The 17,285-nt window shown below is 43.3% G+C and overlaps 1 protein-coding gene across 1 annotated transcript in view; it reads right to left on the minus strand.

Moving 5' to 3' along the window:
• The window catches only part of ank3b (ankyrin 3b), a 716,427-nt gene that overhangs the window by 571,378 nt on the left and 127,764 nt on the right, over positions 1 to 17,285 (minus strand). The window lies entirely within an intron of this gene.

Consider the following 17,285-nt stretch of genomic DNA (forward strand, 5'->3'; position numbering starts at 1 on the left):
TAGCGCTGCTGTCAGGGACCTGGGTTTGATATCACCTTTGGGCAGATATCTGTGTGGAGTTTGCACATTCTCTCCTGTCTGCATGGCTTTCCTCCGGGGGTGGGGGGGGGTCCCATTTCCTCACACAGTCCAAAGATGTGCAAGTTAGGTGAACTGGCCATGCTAAATTGCCCACGGTATCTTGACTAGGTGGATGAGCTATAAGAAATGCAGGGTTACGGGGACATGGTAGTGGAGTGGATCTGGGAGGGATGATGTTCGGTGGTTCAGTGTGGACTCAATGGATCGAAAGGCCTGCTTCTACACTGTTGGGATTCTATGTCTTCTCTCTTCCTCTGACCCCCGAATCTGTTTGTACACACGCAAAGATTGTTGGGACTATTACTAATTAACTGGTCCAATACAGTAACATCCCATAAACAGATCCCTTGGTGAAAAGACATGGGAACAGAAATCAGGCCCTTCAGCCCATCGAGTCTGATGTGCCATTCAATTGTGGCTGTAAGTTTCTCAACTCCATTTCCCCCACTTTCTCCCCATAACCCCTGATCCCCTTGATACTCAAGAACCTTTCTTAGTCTTAAATATACTCAGTGACCTGGACTCCACAGTCTTCTGTGGCAATGAATTCCATAGATTCGCTACTCTCTGGCTGAAGAAGTTTCTCCTTCCTCTACTAAACCCTTTACTCTAAGTCTGTGCCCTCAGGTCCTAATCTCTCTGAATAACGGAAACATCTTCCCAACATTTACTCTGTCCAGGCCATTCAATATTCTGCATGTTTCAATTAGATACTACCACCCCCCCCCACCCCCCCAACTCTCATCCTTTCAAACTCTATCAAGTATAGACCTCAAGTCCTCAAACATTGCTCATATGTTAAGGTAAATTCAAACACAGATTCATACAGCCAAGAGAGACCAACATCCAGATAGATTGCAGAAGCTTACAACTAATCTGGACTCGCATCTTGTGACTGCTACAGTTAAAAATAAAACTAGAAAAAACCTGAACTGGGAGAATTGGCCTCTCCCCATCAGTTGTTAAATCGTTAAACACCCTAGACTCCTCAGCACCTTAGCCTTTTCAACCCCTCTTCAAAAAACCAAGGACAAAATAACTTTTAAAAGTGACAGCATTGTCACGAGGGAAGTTAAGGGAAATGGATCAAGAGGTTACAAAGGGAGAGAAAACTAAATTAGGGTTTTTCTTTTACAAGGCCCAAGATGGGAAGGTGATCCCAAAGGGAATTGACAATATATGGATGAAAACTTTGTTTCTTCCCATTGCTAACTTAAGATAATAAAGAATGGAGGTTTGAAAAAATATACAGAGGTGGTTTGAGTGCAGAAGTTTGTCCTCTTTTTGTTCTTGATTAAAAATCACTTGCATAAAAGGGCAGTGGCAAGAACACTAAAAAGGGAAAAATATACAGTTGTGATACAAAAAGCAGTTTATCTATTAGGGTTGGTTGAGGGAACAATCTTGATTAAGAGACAAGGAGGAGTGGCACCTTTTGTATTGAATAATTACTTGGGATTTATCATATTCCTCTGAAGAGGTAAACAGGCAGGTCAAATCCATTCAACACCTTAACCAAAAGGACACCTCCTCGGCACTCCCTGTGTTCTAAAGGGAAGGATTTGTCCTCAAATATGAGCTCGTATGCTGTGGGGCTGGAACCTTGATTCAGTAAGAAGGGTCCTACTAAATCAGCCAAGTTGACACACAAAAATATCACTAGAGTATTGCAACATAGCACAGAAGGCAACCATTCCACCCAACATACCCATGATATCTCTTTAAAAAAGCCTTCTAATGAGTGCCACTTCTGTGCTCTCTTGTAAACCTTTCCAGTCCTTGTATTTACCCAATTCTATTGATTCAACAACAACCATCTTTTTAGGATGAGCTTAATCACAGAAATCAGTACCTGCTGGCCAATGACCCTGCAGAAAAACTCAAAACAAGGGTGAAATTTTCATTTAACTTGCACCTTTCAGGACCTCAGATGTCCTGAAGCACCTTATGACCAAAGGAGTAGCTTTTGAAGTGTAGTAACTTATTCAGGATGATAAAGATGATCAGAAATTGAGGGAGTGGCCCATATGTTCCCTTAAGTCACTCCGTCACTGAATGACCCTATGGCTGCTCTTTCACCTTAGCTCCAATGTCCATTTCCAGATCCATTGATTCCTTTATAGTCTACCTCAACCTTCAAATGTGCTCAACAATTCAGCATTGTCAGCCCGCTTGTGGTCGAAAATCAAACAAGGTCAGAAAGTCAGTTTAGAACGGTGACCCAAACACATCAGTTTCAAGAAAACACATGATAGTAATCAAATGCCTGGGAGAACCCCTGCAGTGTTAATGGATAAAATGTTTATATGGTTGGGTTCATAGCAGACATGAAGACAATTCATTTTGTTTTGGCTACAGACAGATGTTCAAAGTTTTAGTTCAGGAGATCTCGAAGTTCAGTTCTGAAAGAGAACAGTTTTTCTCCAGCAGAGAACCACGGGGGTTTTTCCAGTTTGGTTCAGGGGAACCAGTCATCTCAACAGAAACGATTCCTAGCCTGTGGAGTTTTTAAATGTGACGAGGTTGGATCTAATTCTTCTTGAACTGAGAATGTTTAGGTCATTAGAATTTCGAAAAGTTCATGCCACTGGACTCGGAAAGGACTCAAAATTGTCCCCACAATTCATAAAAGAGAAAACTGAGAAAGTTAGTGAAGATTTTGAAAAACATAAGTAATATTTCCCCAGGATTGTGTCTCTGAAACGGGATGGTGGTGTCGGGAAACAGATTTTGAAGAGTCATTGGACCTGAAATGTTAATGCTGATTTCTCTCCACCGATGCTGCCAGACCTGCTGAGTTTTGCCAGAAATTTCTGTTTTTGAAACTTTAATTTGATGTTTGAAAGATTTTAACACAAACAAACAGCCTTCTATATAGTTTTTTACCGTTTTGTACAATAGATTTATGTTTTGCTGTTAAGGAGCATGTGGAATCCTGTTGTGAATATGTTTCAATTACTGACGATCACATTAAACTGTAAAATCAAGTTAAATTTATGATCTACCAAGACAGGTTTCACACTGAGATCTGACTTGTCCAATATTATTGTCAGCTGGGATCAGGACATAATAAGCTCACAATACTGGGTGTTAATTACACACCAATCTAATTCTAATTGCTGCTGGGGTTTTTTTTGTTTTTTTGCAGTACAGAAGGTTTTCACGCCCCACACAAAAACGCTGCTTAAACTTTACAAGTTGCTTTCAGCTGCTTAATAGGAGTTTTGTAGAAATTGAAAGACGGGTGAATTACAAGCCCTTCAAACAAAGCTGGTCTCAGATTCTTGGTAACGTCCCAAACCTCCGACGCGTATCACTTTTCATTCCTAAATACTCACAGCAAAGAAAAACACACTTGGTCACAACAATGCATGGAATATCCAAACACTTGAGAGCTTTTGCCAAGTTAAATGGTATTAATCTCCTTACCTTCTGAATAGCGATAAGAATATTAGAACAGAAGAAAGCCGTCCAAGTTCCTACAAATCTGCTGCACTATTCCATTAGATACTTGTATCTTAATTCCATTGGTCCATCCGTCGAAACCTTGACCTAACCAAAATCTACAAATCTCTTGTCACAAAAGGTCCAATAATGAGGAACTATTTCAGCTATTGGAGAGACTTGAACTTGTGATCGCAGGCCTAAAATTTGACCAGAGCCTTTCCTTTCAATGAAATTAAGAAAAGCTTTCCATGCGCAACAAATAGTCGATGTTTGAAGCTCTCTTCTTCAAACAGAAGTTGATGCTAGGTCAATTGATTCCCTCCTCGAATCGGAAGCTGACAGACTTTTGTTAATTAAAAGTACTCAGAGTGTGGGCCAAAGGTCAGTATATGGAGTCATGCTTGTTTTTTTTTAAAATTCACTCTGGGCATCACTGGCTGAACCAACGTTTATTGCCTATCAATAGACACCCTTGAGAAGGTGGTGGTGAGCTGCCTTCTTGAAACACTGCAGTCTGTGTGTTGTAGGAACATCCACAATGCCTGTAGTGAAGGAATTCCACGATTCTGACCAGTGACAGTGAAGGAACAGTGATAAATTGCCAAGTTAGGATGTTGAGCAGCTTGGAGGGAAACTTGCAGGTGGTGGTGTTGCCATGTATCTGCTGCCTTGTCCTCACTACAATTAAACAACGATCACGGAATGACAGAAGCTCAAGGGGTTATATAGTGTCATACAGCACGGAAACAGACCCTTCGGCCCAACTTGTCAAACTGAATAGTCCCATTTTTTCTGCATTTGGCCCATATGCCTCGAAACGTTTCCTATCCATGTACCTATCCAAACGTCTTTTACTTTATTCTTTCACGGCACGTGGACATCACTGACAGGGTCAGCATTTGTCACCTATTCTGAATTGGCCTTAAAATGTCTGACTTGCTCATCCCATTTCAGAGGGCATTTAAACATCAACCGCATTACTGGGGGTCCAGTGTCACATGGAGGCCAAATCAAGTAAGTACAGCAGATTTCTCCTTGATTATCAAGAGCGTAAAAGAGTTACAGGGATAATGTGGGAAAAAGATATTGAAATGCTTGATCAGCCATGATTGTATTAATAGGTCAGAGCAGGGGCTGGAACAGCTTACTCCTGTTACTGTCTTACTAAAGAGCATTGATGAACCAGGTGGGTTGTTACAGTCATAGTTAAATAAAACAATCGCGATGCTATGTTCCAATGATCACCCAACAACCACTTGTCAGAGAGTCCAGAGTTCTACTCCAAAAGATAGATGATGTCGAAACTCAGATACACAAGAATCAAACATATGACATAGCAAATGATGACAAGTGCAGAGTGTTAAGCCACGTAACCAGTGATTGCCAATCTCCTGAAATCGCTTTTCGCTGTTGGGTAACTAATTGAATTAGAATCCCTACAGTGTGGAAACAAGCCCTTCGGCCCAACCAGTCCACACCAACCCTCCGAAAAGTATCCCACCCAGATCCATTCCCCTCCACTTACCCTTGACTCATTCATCTAAGCTACACATTCCAGAAAACTACGGGCAATTTAGCACAGCCAATTCACCTAACCTGGACATCTTCGGCTTGTGGGAGGAAACTGGAGCACCCAAAGGAAACCCACACAGACACGGGGAGAATGTGCAAACTCCACACAGACAGACAGTCGCCAGAGGCTGGAATCAGACCCAGGTCTCTGGTGCTGTGAGGCAGCAGTGCTAACCACTGAACTATATTCATATAGTTCAACATTGCACTTCTTGATGGGTCTTTCCTAAGATTAATCCGTTAGGCAACTACCCTTTTCCACAAAGTTAATATTTGCTGATGCAGAACACCACTCTCCAACCCCAACCCATACAGAACACCACTCTACACATGGTTGCTGATATGCCCAGTGAATACTAGGCACATGGGCCTCGTGGCCTGACGTTATGTTAGGAATTTCATCCCTCCCAGACTGTGCTGAGACTTCCAATGCATTAAAGATTAATCTTGGACACAGCTGCCAGAAATCCTAGGGAATTATTGTTTTCCTTAAAATTTGTGGGTTCACCTACCATTTGTTGGAGGTTTTGATTAATTGGTTATGGAAGTCGAAGAGTTGGGTAAATGCCAGTCAGGGGTAGTCAACAACCTTGCAATCTCTTTGTTGTAAAACAGACATGTCAAGGTGGCATCCCACTTTGAGGATGGTCATGACAGATGGTCAACATGAAGTAGTGTGAGGGGCAAACGTTTGGCATCAGGCAGTCACATGACCAAGAGATTGAACCAAGGTTAGCAACCTTCAGCAAAAACAGTCGCAAGTCAGCAATCACTTTATAACCAAGTGCATGGTTCTAACTAATCTATTCCCAAATACCTTTGCCACTCAAAAATAAAAATCAGCCCCTCCAATTTGGTGCGTAATGGGACTGTATAACTGGAGTGGAGACCGCTCAGGGTCTTGCTGCTGTCAGGAGCCGGCATTCCCCATGACTAGACTATGCAGACAACTTCCTTGTCCCATCCCAACCTTTGGCCTCCCAATCCATGGAAATTGGCAACGTTGAAAAGGACAAGGACGTGTGTAGTGACAACAAAGAGGAAACCGACCAGAGTGTCTCACACTTGGTCCTCGCTAACAATTAATGTCACACGCATTTCCATACCTCATCCCAACAAAATCACACTACAACCCACATTCACATCTGCTCCATACTATCAGAGATGGGACATTTTTCCCCTCAAACATTATTGATTCAAATGGAATTCTTTTTTAAAGATGGATGTTACTGAATGATTTGTGGCCGAGAAATGTACTTATTGCCCTCCTATCACTCAGACCAGGCACGTAATTAATTAATTGTGTAATTCTCTCCTGCATTGCTTTTTGAGTCAATCATTTTTGAAGAACTGCTCATTTCTAAGAATGCGATAAATTTATTATGCCCACTTGTACAACCAGGGTACAATAGCAGAAGCCACAAAACAAGTGATCCAAACATTTATCTCCTCTGCAAATGCTCCCAATGACACTCCAAAGGTGTATGAAAGGAGACCAAACGGAAAGATGTCAGATGCAAATTGTCAGTAGTTATAACTAGGAAGCACAGTATGATAGCTATAATCCAACTCAGCTAAATCAATCAGTGTTCCTTGTTCACATTCGAATACAAATGAATAAATACTTTCTATTTAGAATTCGCTTTATTGTCACATGTAGTCGGGTGAGTACAGTGAAAAGTTTGCAAGTTGCCACCTATGACGCCATCTTGGGTACCAAGATTCCCCTTTACAGATTCTAATATATAAATTCTCAGGGAAAAAAAAATTAGAAAAATAAATAAATAGTCCAGCAATTTTTTAGAAAAATAGGAATTCAGAATAACACAGTTTTTCCAAGCCAGACCACACTTGGCTACACCTCGAGACTGGGAGTCCGAGTCCATGCTGAGGCTTGGAGTGCACACTGACTTTCACCCCAGACATCGTCAATTAACCCAGAGGACGGGAAGTAAAAAGAAGAAAAAAAAATGGAGAGAGAGAGATTAAAATAAAAGAAACGGACAGAGTGGACAAATTCTGACTCAGGACTCCTACTCTGTTGTCATCTTGGAGAAAACAAAATGGTGGCAAGGTCAGTAGCTAAGTAATTTCAGAGCTTATAGCTAACACAGCACAAAGCAACCAATATGGATTAATTGACGATATGCACAAGTTCAAAATTGGAGGAGCACATAGATCTTGAAGGGATTACACAGGCAAGGGTGGGCAATGGCACAGACAGACTCAAAAACATGGGCAAGGATTTTAAAATCCAGGCTCTTAGGGGTGAGACCAATAGGAGGTAATGGAAAAATGAACTAAAGTTGACGCAAATTGAGAATAGCTGCCATGTATGGATGGATAGAGATGGATGCTGGAATCCAAAATAGACAGGCAGGAGGCTGGAATAACACAGCATGCCAGGCAGCATCAGGAGCTGGAGGAGTCAGGTGTAACCCTTCTTCAGGACTGTGAGTGGGTGTCGGGGGAGCTGCAGGTAAAGGAGTGGTAGGAGCAGAGTGATGAGATCGGGGTAGGTGAAAACAGGTAGAGGGTACGATGGGAGGAATAAATCCGGTAGGGTAGCTGAAAGGAAGGGTTGATCAGAGGAATGGAAGAGAGGGGGAGGGACTGGAAAGGGAGTCGGGGGATAGGAAGGAAGAAAGTTTATGTAGGGTGGAAGACAGGGGTTGGCAGGACAGAAAGGGAATTGTCTGCAGGGGTAAAAACTGTCATAGATGAATGTTTCAGCAGTGGATAAACTAAGGCAAGGTTGGAGTCAAGCAATGTTATGGAGGTAGGAAAGATCGTTTAGCAAAGGATAAAAATGGAAGAAGTCACTCTGGGTCAAGCATGACACAGATTAGATTAGATTAGATTATTTACAGTGTGGAAACAGGCCCTTCGGCCCAACAAGTCCACACCGACCCACCGAAGCGCACTGACTCAGACCCATTCCCCTACATTTACCCCTTCACCTAACACTACGGGCAATTTAGCACGGCCAATTCACCTAACCTGCACATCTTTGTGACTGTGGGAGGAAACCGGAGCACCCGGAGGAAACCCACGCAGACACGGGGAGAATGTGCAAACTCCACACAGTCAGTTGGGAATTGAACTTGGGTCTCTGGCGCTGTGAGGCAGCAGTGCTAGCCACTGTGCCACCGTGCCGCCCACAGCAATAATACCAAAGAAAAGCCAACCGCTGCAGCTGTCGGAAATCAGAAATGAAAGCAAAAAATGCTGGAAATACTCAGCAGGTCTGACAGCAGCTGCAAACAGAGAAACAAACAAGTGAACATCTCGGGGAGATGAACCCTCGTCAGAACTGAGACACAATTGTTTTTAAATGAAACATGGAAAAGGAGGTTACGATACCTCGAGCAAGTCCAGGTTTGGATGTGACATGATTTGCTCCCAGTAACTTGCTTGATCCTACTTATTTTGAGGATTATTTATTGTATAATTGAAGTTTTTGTCATTTTAAATCACTACTTATCCTTAATTATTGTAAATTACAGACAACTCAACCATTTCAAAACAGCTCCAGTCCTTCAGTGGAGATAAAATATAGTAAACATGTCTCTGGGATCACACCGATATAGTTACTCAAGTATCCGATTCCCTCCCAGATACTTTTTATAGTGATCAATGTTTTTTTTAAAATCCAAATTGAATCCGTACCAAGCACACTCAGACTGAGGAGCGGTGACCCTTCCTTCAATGTAATACCTTAGAAGCTAGCACGGGCTGCTGAGGAGAGGCTTGCCTTATAACCCTAGGTTCAGGGTTTCTCAAATTAAAACTGAATAAATTAATTGTGCGTATTCCAACAAAGGGCATGTCAAAAGTCTGCATCAGTGGCTCTTTCCTCTTATGATTTAATCTATATAGCATTCTTTATGTTTTTTTTTAATTCATTCATTTGTGGGACATGGGCATCACTGGCTAGGCCGGCATTTATTGCCCGTCCCTAATTGCTCAGGGGGAAGTTAAGAGTCAACCAAATTGCTGTGGGTCTGGAGTCACATGTTGAACAGACCAGGTAAGGAGAGTAGTTTCCTTCCCTAAAAGACATTAGTGAACCAGACAGGTTTACGAAACAATCAACAGTGGTTACATGTTTGCCACTTACTAGCTTTTAATTGCAGATTTTTTTTTTCATTGAATTCAAACGTCACGGTTTTGCATGGTGGGATACTGCAAGAAACTACAACCTAGTCCATCACACAAACCTGCCTCCCATCCACTGACTCCGTCTCACTGCCTCGGGAAAGCAACCAACGTAATCAAAGACCCCTCCCACCCCAGTTATACTCTCTTCCACCCTCTTCCATCAGGCAGAAGGTAAAGAAGTTTATATACACGTACAAACAGATGCAAGAGTAGCTTCTTCCCCACTATTGTCAAACATTTGACTGGACCTTTTTAATGTTAATGTCTCTCTGCAGCTGCAACTTCATATCCTGCACTCTGTTCTGTTACCCTGATTCATTTGTTCAGTACAATCTGCCTGTAAAGCAAGTAAGACAACACTTTTCACTGTTCCTCAGTATACATGATAGTAATAAATCAAATCATGAGTTTGACCTTCTGGGTTACTGGTGCAGTGGCAGTGAGGTGGTGAGAAGTCTAGATTGAACAATGAACCTGCCTTACAGTGAGTCTCTGCATGGATTTCATATTGCACTCAATTGTAGGTCCTGTCATTCTGGAATTCCAACCCATTTCAGTACAGGTAAAATTACTGACAAAGTTTATTTCTAAATAGCTGATTCACAGAAGCAAGACTGCACTCCTTGCCCAACTTATCCAACACAAGTAACAGCTTACAGGATGAACAAGTAGAAAAATAATGAGTTTGAAGTGTCTTATATAGGTGAGCCTTGAGGTGACACCATCTCTCCACAGAACAATCAGAGTCATAGAATCCCAACAGTGCAGAGAGGGGCCATTCAGCCCATTGAGTCTGCGCAGATGCTCTGAACAGACCCCAACATTCCTGTAACCCCGCATTTACTATGGTTAATACACCTAGGATGCACACCTCTGGACACTACAGGACAACTTAGCATGGCCAATCCACCCAACCTTTGGACTGTGGGAGGAAATCCATGCAGACATGGGGAGAATCTGTGGGAGTTTGCACAGTCACCCTGGGCTGGAATTGAACCAGAGTTGCTCGAACTATGAGGCAGCAGTGCTAACCACTGAGCCACCATACCATCCCTGTCACATCCACCATTGCCTGCGGAACGCTGTGAACACAAAGGCCAAGTTAGTCATGGTGGTGGTGGTGGTGGTTCTGATAGAGGGCTCAAAACACAGGAGCAACCCTGCCACGGTTATTTCATAAGCCCAGACCCGATTCTGTGGCAATCAGGCAGCTATTGAGCTGCTGTGAATTCCCAAGTCTCTTTCAATCATAAGAGCTACTAGCCAGCTGCTCTACTCCAAGTGGTGACCACTGCTAGAACCTAACACAGCTCAGAGAAGCAGTGAATATCCCATCTTCCCCCAATTCCCTATTACTGGGCAAGCCCCTCCCATCTTACCACTCTCCCTCAAGATCTTCTGGTCAACTCCTCCCCACACAATCACCATGAGATGATAAAATTCAGCTGTCCCCAGGGTACACAGATCAAACGGCAAAAACCCTAAGCTAGCATCAGTTTGCAGAAGACACCATCTGACATCGACGGTCAGCTTTGAAATGGGGTCCTGGTGTTTGCAGGGAAATAACCACAGCACTCTCTTTTTGGAAGGCCAGCAACCTCTCTGCAATGACAGTAAATTTTGCACAGAAACAGATCACTGGGCCCCAAAGGTGGAGATCTCCTCAGACAAAGTCTCCACTCATATCATATCCTGCTACTCCTTCCTCCCGAGCATTCATCCCGTTCTCTTTTAAAACGTTTGCGCTATTTGCCTCATCCACTCTAACACAGAGCCTTAGGATGGAATCATTTGGCAAGGGAAGGAAAGAGTCCCCATCTGACTTCAAGGCATTATCTATTTTCCTATAAACAAATTGTTGGCTATAACAAGATTAAAAATTCATATTGCCAGCACTCAAAGGAGTGTTAACTGACTGTGTTAATTCAAGACAGTGTGCTTCAGGCTTCTTCGATGCACGATGACCAGTTTGTCAACTGAGATTTTCTTTTTGAATTCAAACATAAACCGAATTTACATTCTCACACGTGAGATGTTAAAATCCATTGTTCGAGTCAGTGGAGAGATTTACAATTAACGTGTGAACAGCCTCCTGTATGATCACGTTGTGCAGAGTTCGGAGCTTATTTATAATTGTTTCAGGTACAGTTTACCTTCAAACAAAGGACTGCAGATGCTGGAGGCTCTGATTTCTCTGCTGCCAGAGCTGTTGAGTTTTTCCAGCAATTTCTCACTTCGTTAGTTTATCACAAGTGCAGATAAAGCTGAGTCCAGCCGTCCACACAAATAATATTGAGAGAACCCACACACATCCAACCTTTTGACTCCATGCTAATGAGTTTCACTGCTGTTTTCTTTGATAAGTGTATCTCATGCCACAAACTGTAATAAATCAGGCTTGCGTTTCAGTCAGCTGACAAGACAGTAAATACCACAGCTTTTGCTTGTATCTTATTCCAGACCCAAAGCCTGTAGGCAGTGATTCTGAAGAACCCATATGCGCAACTTGCAGATAAAGCACTTCCAATTTCAGCTGAAGAAAACACTTCGAACATAGTTGGCAAGTTGATATAAAACATTACTGCTCCTCATCCAACTACCCCCCGGTCCTGCTAAGACCTCTGCATATTCAATGTACTGTAGTAAAATGCAGATAATGTTCGCATTTTTGAACATAAAGCTCCCCGATCATCTGGGTCTTTTTGTATTTCAGGTCATCAGCTGTGCCTCACTGGCAGTGTGCTTGTCTCAGATAAAGGTTTGGGGCTCCCTGTGCCACCCACAGACTTGTGGGGATGGTTCAAGGTGATATTCAAACCAGCGCTGAGGAAACTGGTCGAGGCAGACCTGCTGGGTGAGGCGTGAAAGTGAAGGTGCAAAGCATCCGGTGGAGGTATTATATAGAGGGACAGAGAACTCTTTCCCAGGGGCTCAGCCAACATTTAACCTACCATTAAAAACAGATAAGAACAGTATAGCATAAGAACAGGTCCTCAGATGGGGCCATCATTCCTGACTGACCCTCTTTCAAGGTTACATCCATGCTCAAGTATCCTTTGGAGAGGGAACACATGAGACCGATGGGCACCACACGGGCTCGGCGCATCATCAACCCATTTTGATTCAGTACCTTTCTGCTTGACATTTTTGTATGCGTCGGATTTGGATAAAGGTGCTCCTCCAGGGGCTGCTTCACTATTATTTATTTTTGGACTCCTTCAAAGAATCAAGGGAGACTTAAGTCTGTATTTTAAGTCCTTGTTGTCCCTGTCCCGGGATCATTTGATGGGCAGTGTTGAAGGATCTTTACCTTGAGTTTAAGGAGTAGGAACGAGCCCTTTAGCCCACCAATACTGCGCTGACACATGGTGCCTTTCTACACTAAAAACCTTTCACCTCTACGCAGTCCATATCCCTCTATTCCCTGCCCATTCATAGATGTGTCAAGATGTCCCTAAATGTTGCTATTGTATCCACCTCCTCCACCACCTCTGGAAACGCACTCCAGGCACCTACCATTCTCTGTGTTAACAAAAACCTGCCTCTCACATCTCTTTACATGTACCCCTATCTGCTCTGGTAATTAACATTTCTGCCCTGGGAAGAAGGCTGCAACTCTCCATTCTATCTATGCCTCTCAATTTTGAAAACTTCCATCAGATCATCCCTCGTCCTTCAACGTTCAAGTGAAAACATACAAAGTTTGACTAATATGTTCTCAAATCTATTCCCTTCCAAACCAGACAACATTCTGGTAAATCATTTCTGCACCCTCTCCAAAGCTTCCAGATCCTTCTGGTAGTGTGGTGACCTATTCCAAACATGGTGCCCTATTGTGTGGACAATATTCCAAATGCGGCCTTACTAAAGTTCCATAGAGTCGCAACATAACTTGTCAATTTTTATACTCCATGCCCTAAGTGTAGGCAATGAGCTGCTCAAGGAAGTGGTGGAGGCTGGTACAATTACAACATTTAAAAAGCACTGTGTACATGAATAGGAAGGGTTTAGAGGGACATGGGCCAAATGCTGACCAATGAGACCAAATTAGTTGAGAATACAGGTAATTCTTCTACAACGTGATGGTTGTGTGCTTGTGCAACCCCATGTTATAGAAAAAAAATCACACTTTAGAGACAGCGCTTAAAGTGTTGGCGATGTGATCGTGTTAGAGCTGACACACATTTTAAAAGTTCGTGCTTTAAAATGTGTCCTCAACTCGTCAATCACGTTACAGAAAATTCATGTTAATGAAACACGTGTTACAGCAGAATGACCTGTATCTGGTCGGCATGTTCGAGTCAGACTGAAGGGTCTGTTTCCATGTTGTACAGCTCTATGACCAATGAAGGCAAGCATGCTATATGCCTTCTTGATCTTCTTGATGAGACGATCTTACTTATCTCATCAGCACGTATGGGAAATTTCTCTGTGTAAATTAATTCTCTTGTTTCCTCCATGTCAGTGAAATGCTTTTGAAGTGCATTCAAAGTACTGCAGGCCATTGTGAGGTCAGTGTTTAAGGGTGAAGGGATCCCTCACAAGTGAACTCACCTCATTATTCCAATTGGATTGCCCCAGATTGGACCTCACCTGCTCTAATTTGTGGCTCCAAATTGTCATTAGCACATGACAGTGGTCACAGCCCTCAAACTGCTTTAACTGTCAAACCTAGGAGGATTACTATTCTCCCACCCTCAGCAACCTGGGAAATTTTCAACCCGACAGGTATGGAGTCTGATTCTGGCAGAATGCTTGGACGAGAGTATTCAAAAGTCAAGAGTAAGGTGCTGGAAAAGCACAGCGGGTCAGGCAGCAACCAAGGAGCAGGAAAGTCAATGTTTAGGGCAAAAGCCCTTCACTGGGATTCCTGATGAAGGGCTTTTGCCTCAACCGTCGACTTTCCTGCTCCTCGGATGCTGCCTGACCTGCTGTGCTTTTCCAGCACAACACTTTCGACTCTAATTTCCAGCATCTGCAGTCCTCACTTTCGCTGAGATTATTCCAAAATCCAATCAGCTTAATTGGGGGCTGGGGGGGCGTCATCACCATATTGTCAAACAGAAGGCCTCCTGGATTATCTCCAGTTGTCTAATCTTGTCTCGGGACAGTGTGTGTCAGTCATATTCATTATCATTCTATCAGATACATGAAGGGGCTCTTGTGGTGCAGTGGTAGTGTCACTACCTCTGAGCCAGGAGGCATGGGCTCAAGTTCCACATGCTCCAGGGGTGTATCCTCACATCTCTGACCAGATTGATAAATTTTAATCAATCTCCTGTCTGTCCCAGTGCCAGTGGAAATGGGTCAGTGATGTAGTTGCAGTTGTAGATTTGCTTCAAGCACTAACCATAAAGCTGCACACACTGGCTTAGAACATCGGGTTATGTTACACTGGAAGGAAGCATAAGTGGAATTTAGTAACCCTCTGAGCAACACAGCTCTCCTTTTCAAGCTGACACTGCTCACCTCCCTGGTGTTATTAAACTGGAAAGGGTCGGAAAAGATTTACCAGGATGCTGCCTGGAATGGAGGGTTTGAGATTAAAAAATAGACTGGAAAGGGCGGGTCTTTTTTCATTAGAGATTCACAGGTAACCTTATTGAGGTCTATAAAATCATGAGGGGCACAGATAAGGTGAATAACAAGGGTCTTTTTCCTAGGGTGGTGGGGAGTCAAAACTAGGGGGCATACTTTTAAGGTCAGAGGAGAAGGATTTAAAAAAGGGCTTGGGGGCAACGTGTTTTGTTTTTATACAGAATGGTTTGTGTTTGGAATGAACTACCAGAGGAGGTGACGGACACAGGTACATGCATGTTTAAAAGACATTTAGATAAGTACATGAATAGGAAAGGTTTGGAGGGGTATGGGCCAAACACAGGCAGGTGGGACGAGAGTCATAGAGATGTACAGCATGGAAACAGACCCTTCGGTCCAACCCGTCCATGCAAACCAGATATCCCAACCCAATCTAGTCCCACCTGCCAGCACCTGGCCCATATCCCTCCAAACCCTTCCTATTCATATACCCATCCAACCCCGGCAACATCCTTGTAAATCTTTTCTGAACCCTTTCAAGTTTCACAACATCCTCCTGACAGGAAGGAGACCAGAATTGCACACAATATTCCAACAGTGGCCTAACCAATGTCCAGTACAGCCGCAACATGACCATCCAACTCCTGTACTCAATACTCTGACCAATAAAGGAAAGCACACCAAACAGCTTCTTCACTGTTCTATCTACCTGCAACTCTACTTTCAAACAGCTATGAACCTGCACTCCAAGTCTCTTTGTTCAGCAACACACCCTCGTATCTTACCATTAAGTGTATAAGTCCTGCTAAGATTTGCTTTCCGAAAATGCAGCACCTTGCATTTATCTAAATTAAACTCCATCTGCCACTTCTCAGCCCATTGGGAATTTGACCAGATGGGCCATTGTAAGCTGAGGTAACATTTTTCACTGTCCATTACATCTCCAATTTGGTGTCATCTGCAAACTTACTAACCATACTTCCTCCATTCACATCCAAATCATTTATATAAATGACAAAAAGTAGAGGACCCAGCACCAATCCTTGTGGCACTCCACTGGTCACAGGCCTCCAGTCTGAAAAACAACCCTCCACCACCACCCTCTGTCTTCCACCTTTGAGCCAGTTCTGTATCCAAATGGCTCGTTCTCCCTGTATTCCATGAGATCTAACCTTGCTAATCAGTCTCCCATGGGGAACCTTGTCGAACACATAGCTGAAGTACATATAGATCATGTCCCCCGCTCTGCCCTCATCAACCCTCTTTGTTACTTCCTCAAAAGACTCAATCAAGTTTGTGAGACATGATTTCCCACACACAAAACCATGCTGACTATTCCTAATCTGTCCTTGCCTTTCCAAATACATGTACATCCTGTCCCTCAGGATTCCCTCCAACAACTTGCCCATCACCGAGGTCAGGCTCACTGGTCTATAGTTCCCTTGATTGTCCTTACCATCTTTCTTGAATAATGACACCACATTAGCCAACCTCCAGTCTTCCAGCACCTCACCCGTGACTATCGATGATCCAAATATCTCAGCAAGAGGGCCTGCAATCAGTTGCCTAGCTTCCCAGAGTTCTAGGGTGCACCTGATCAGGTCCTGGGGAGTTATCCACTTTTCAGCATTTCAAGACATCCAGCACTTCGTCCTCTGTAATACAGGCACTTTTCAAGATGTCACCGTCTATGTCCCTACATTCTATATCTTCCAAGCCCTTTTCCACAGTAAATACGGATAGTTTAGTTGGCCTGGAATATAGTTGGCCTGGACTGGTTGGATCAAAGGGTCTGGTTCCATGCTGTATGACTGTATAGTATGAGGAAAGAGTCAGTGTCCTAAACATCATCTGCTTCACTCCCTGGCCAACTGGCCATAGCCCACAATGGTAAGGAGGCGTTCAAAAAGAATCTATCGGTTACACCAGTCACCACTGGCATGCGGAACATGACCCACACCCTCATGGATATTGGTACAGCCAATGGACCAGACAGAAGAGCTATTCTTGTTGTGAAAAGTGCTGGTTAGGGACAACATTCACATTCCTTAAGAATGACCAGGAAAAATTAAAATGATGTGAAGCAGGTTTTAACCTCAACATGTTACTCTCACCTATCACATTTCACTTGATTGAACAGTTTAACTTCCCCAGTTGGACAGTTATTGCTGATTGCATTGGGAAACAGTTCATGTCTTGCAAAAAAAAATTCAATGTGTTCGCTATAAACACGTCAGTATACTGCCTCACCTTCCTTTTAAGATGTGACTGGACTAGTATTATTTAGATATTTTTAAGTAACTGGTCCAACATCTCTGCAGCAAGTGGGAATTGGACTTGGGCCTTCTGGCTCAGAGATAGGGACACTACCACTGTACCGCAGAGCCTCTAATAATCTGATAGTGGTAAATCCGCAGCAGCCAAGCAAGTCTGTATGCCTCTACAACGACGAACCCTGGTGAAGTCAAGACTCAATCCTATAGCTC

This window comes from Chiloscyllium punctatum, chromosome 38, assembly GCF_047496795.1.
Source record: "Chiloscyllium punctatum isolate Juve2018m chromosome 38, sChiPun1.3, whole genome shotgun sequence".
NCBI lineage: Eukaryota > Metazoa > Chordata > Chondrichthyes > Orectolobiformes > Hemiscylliidae > Chiloscyllium > Chiloscyllium punctatum.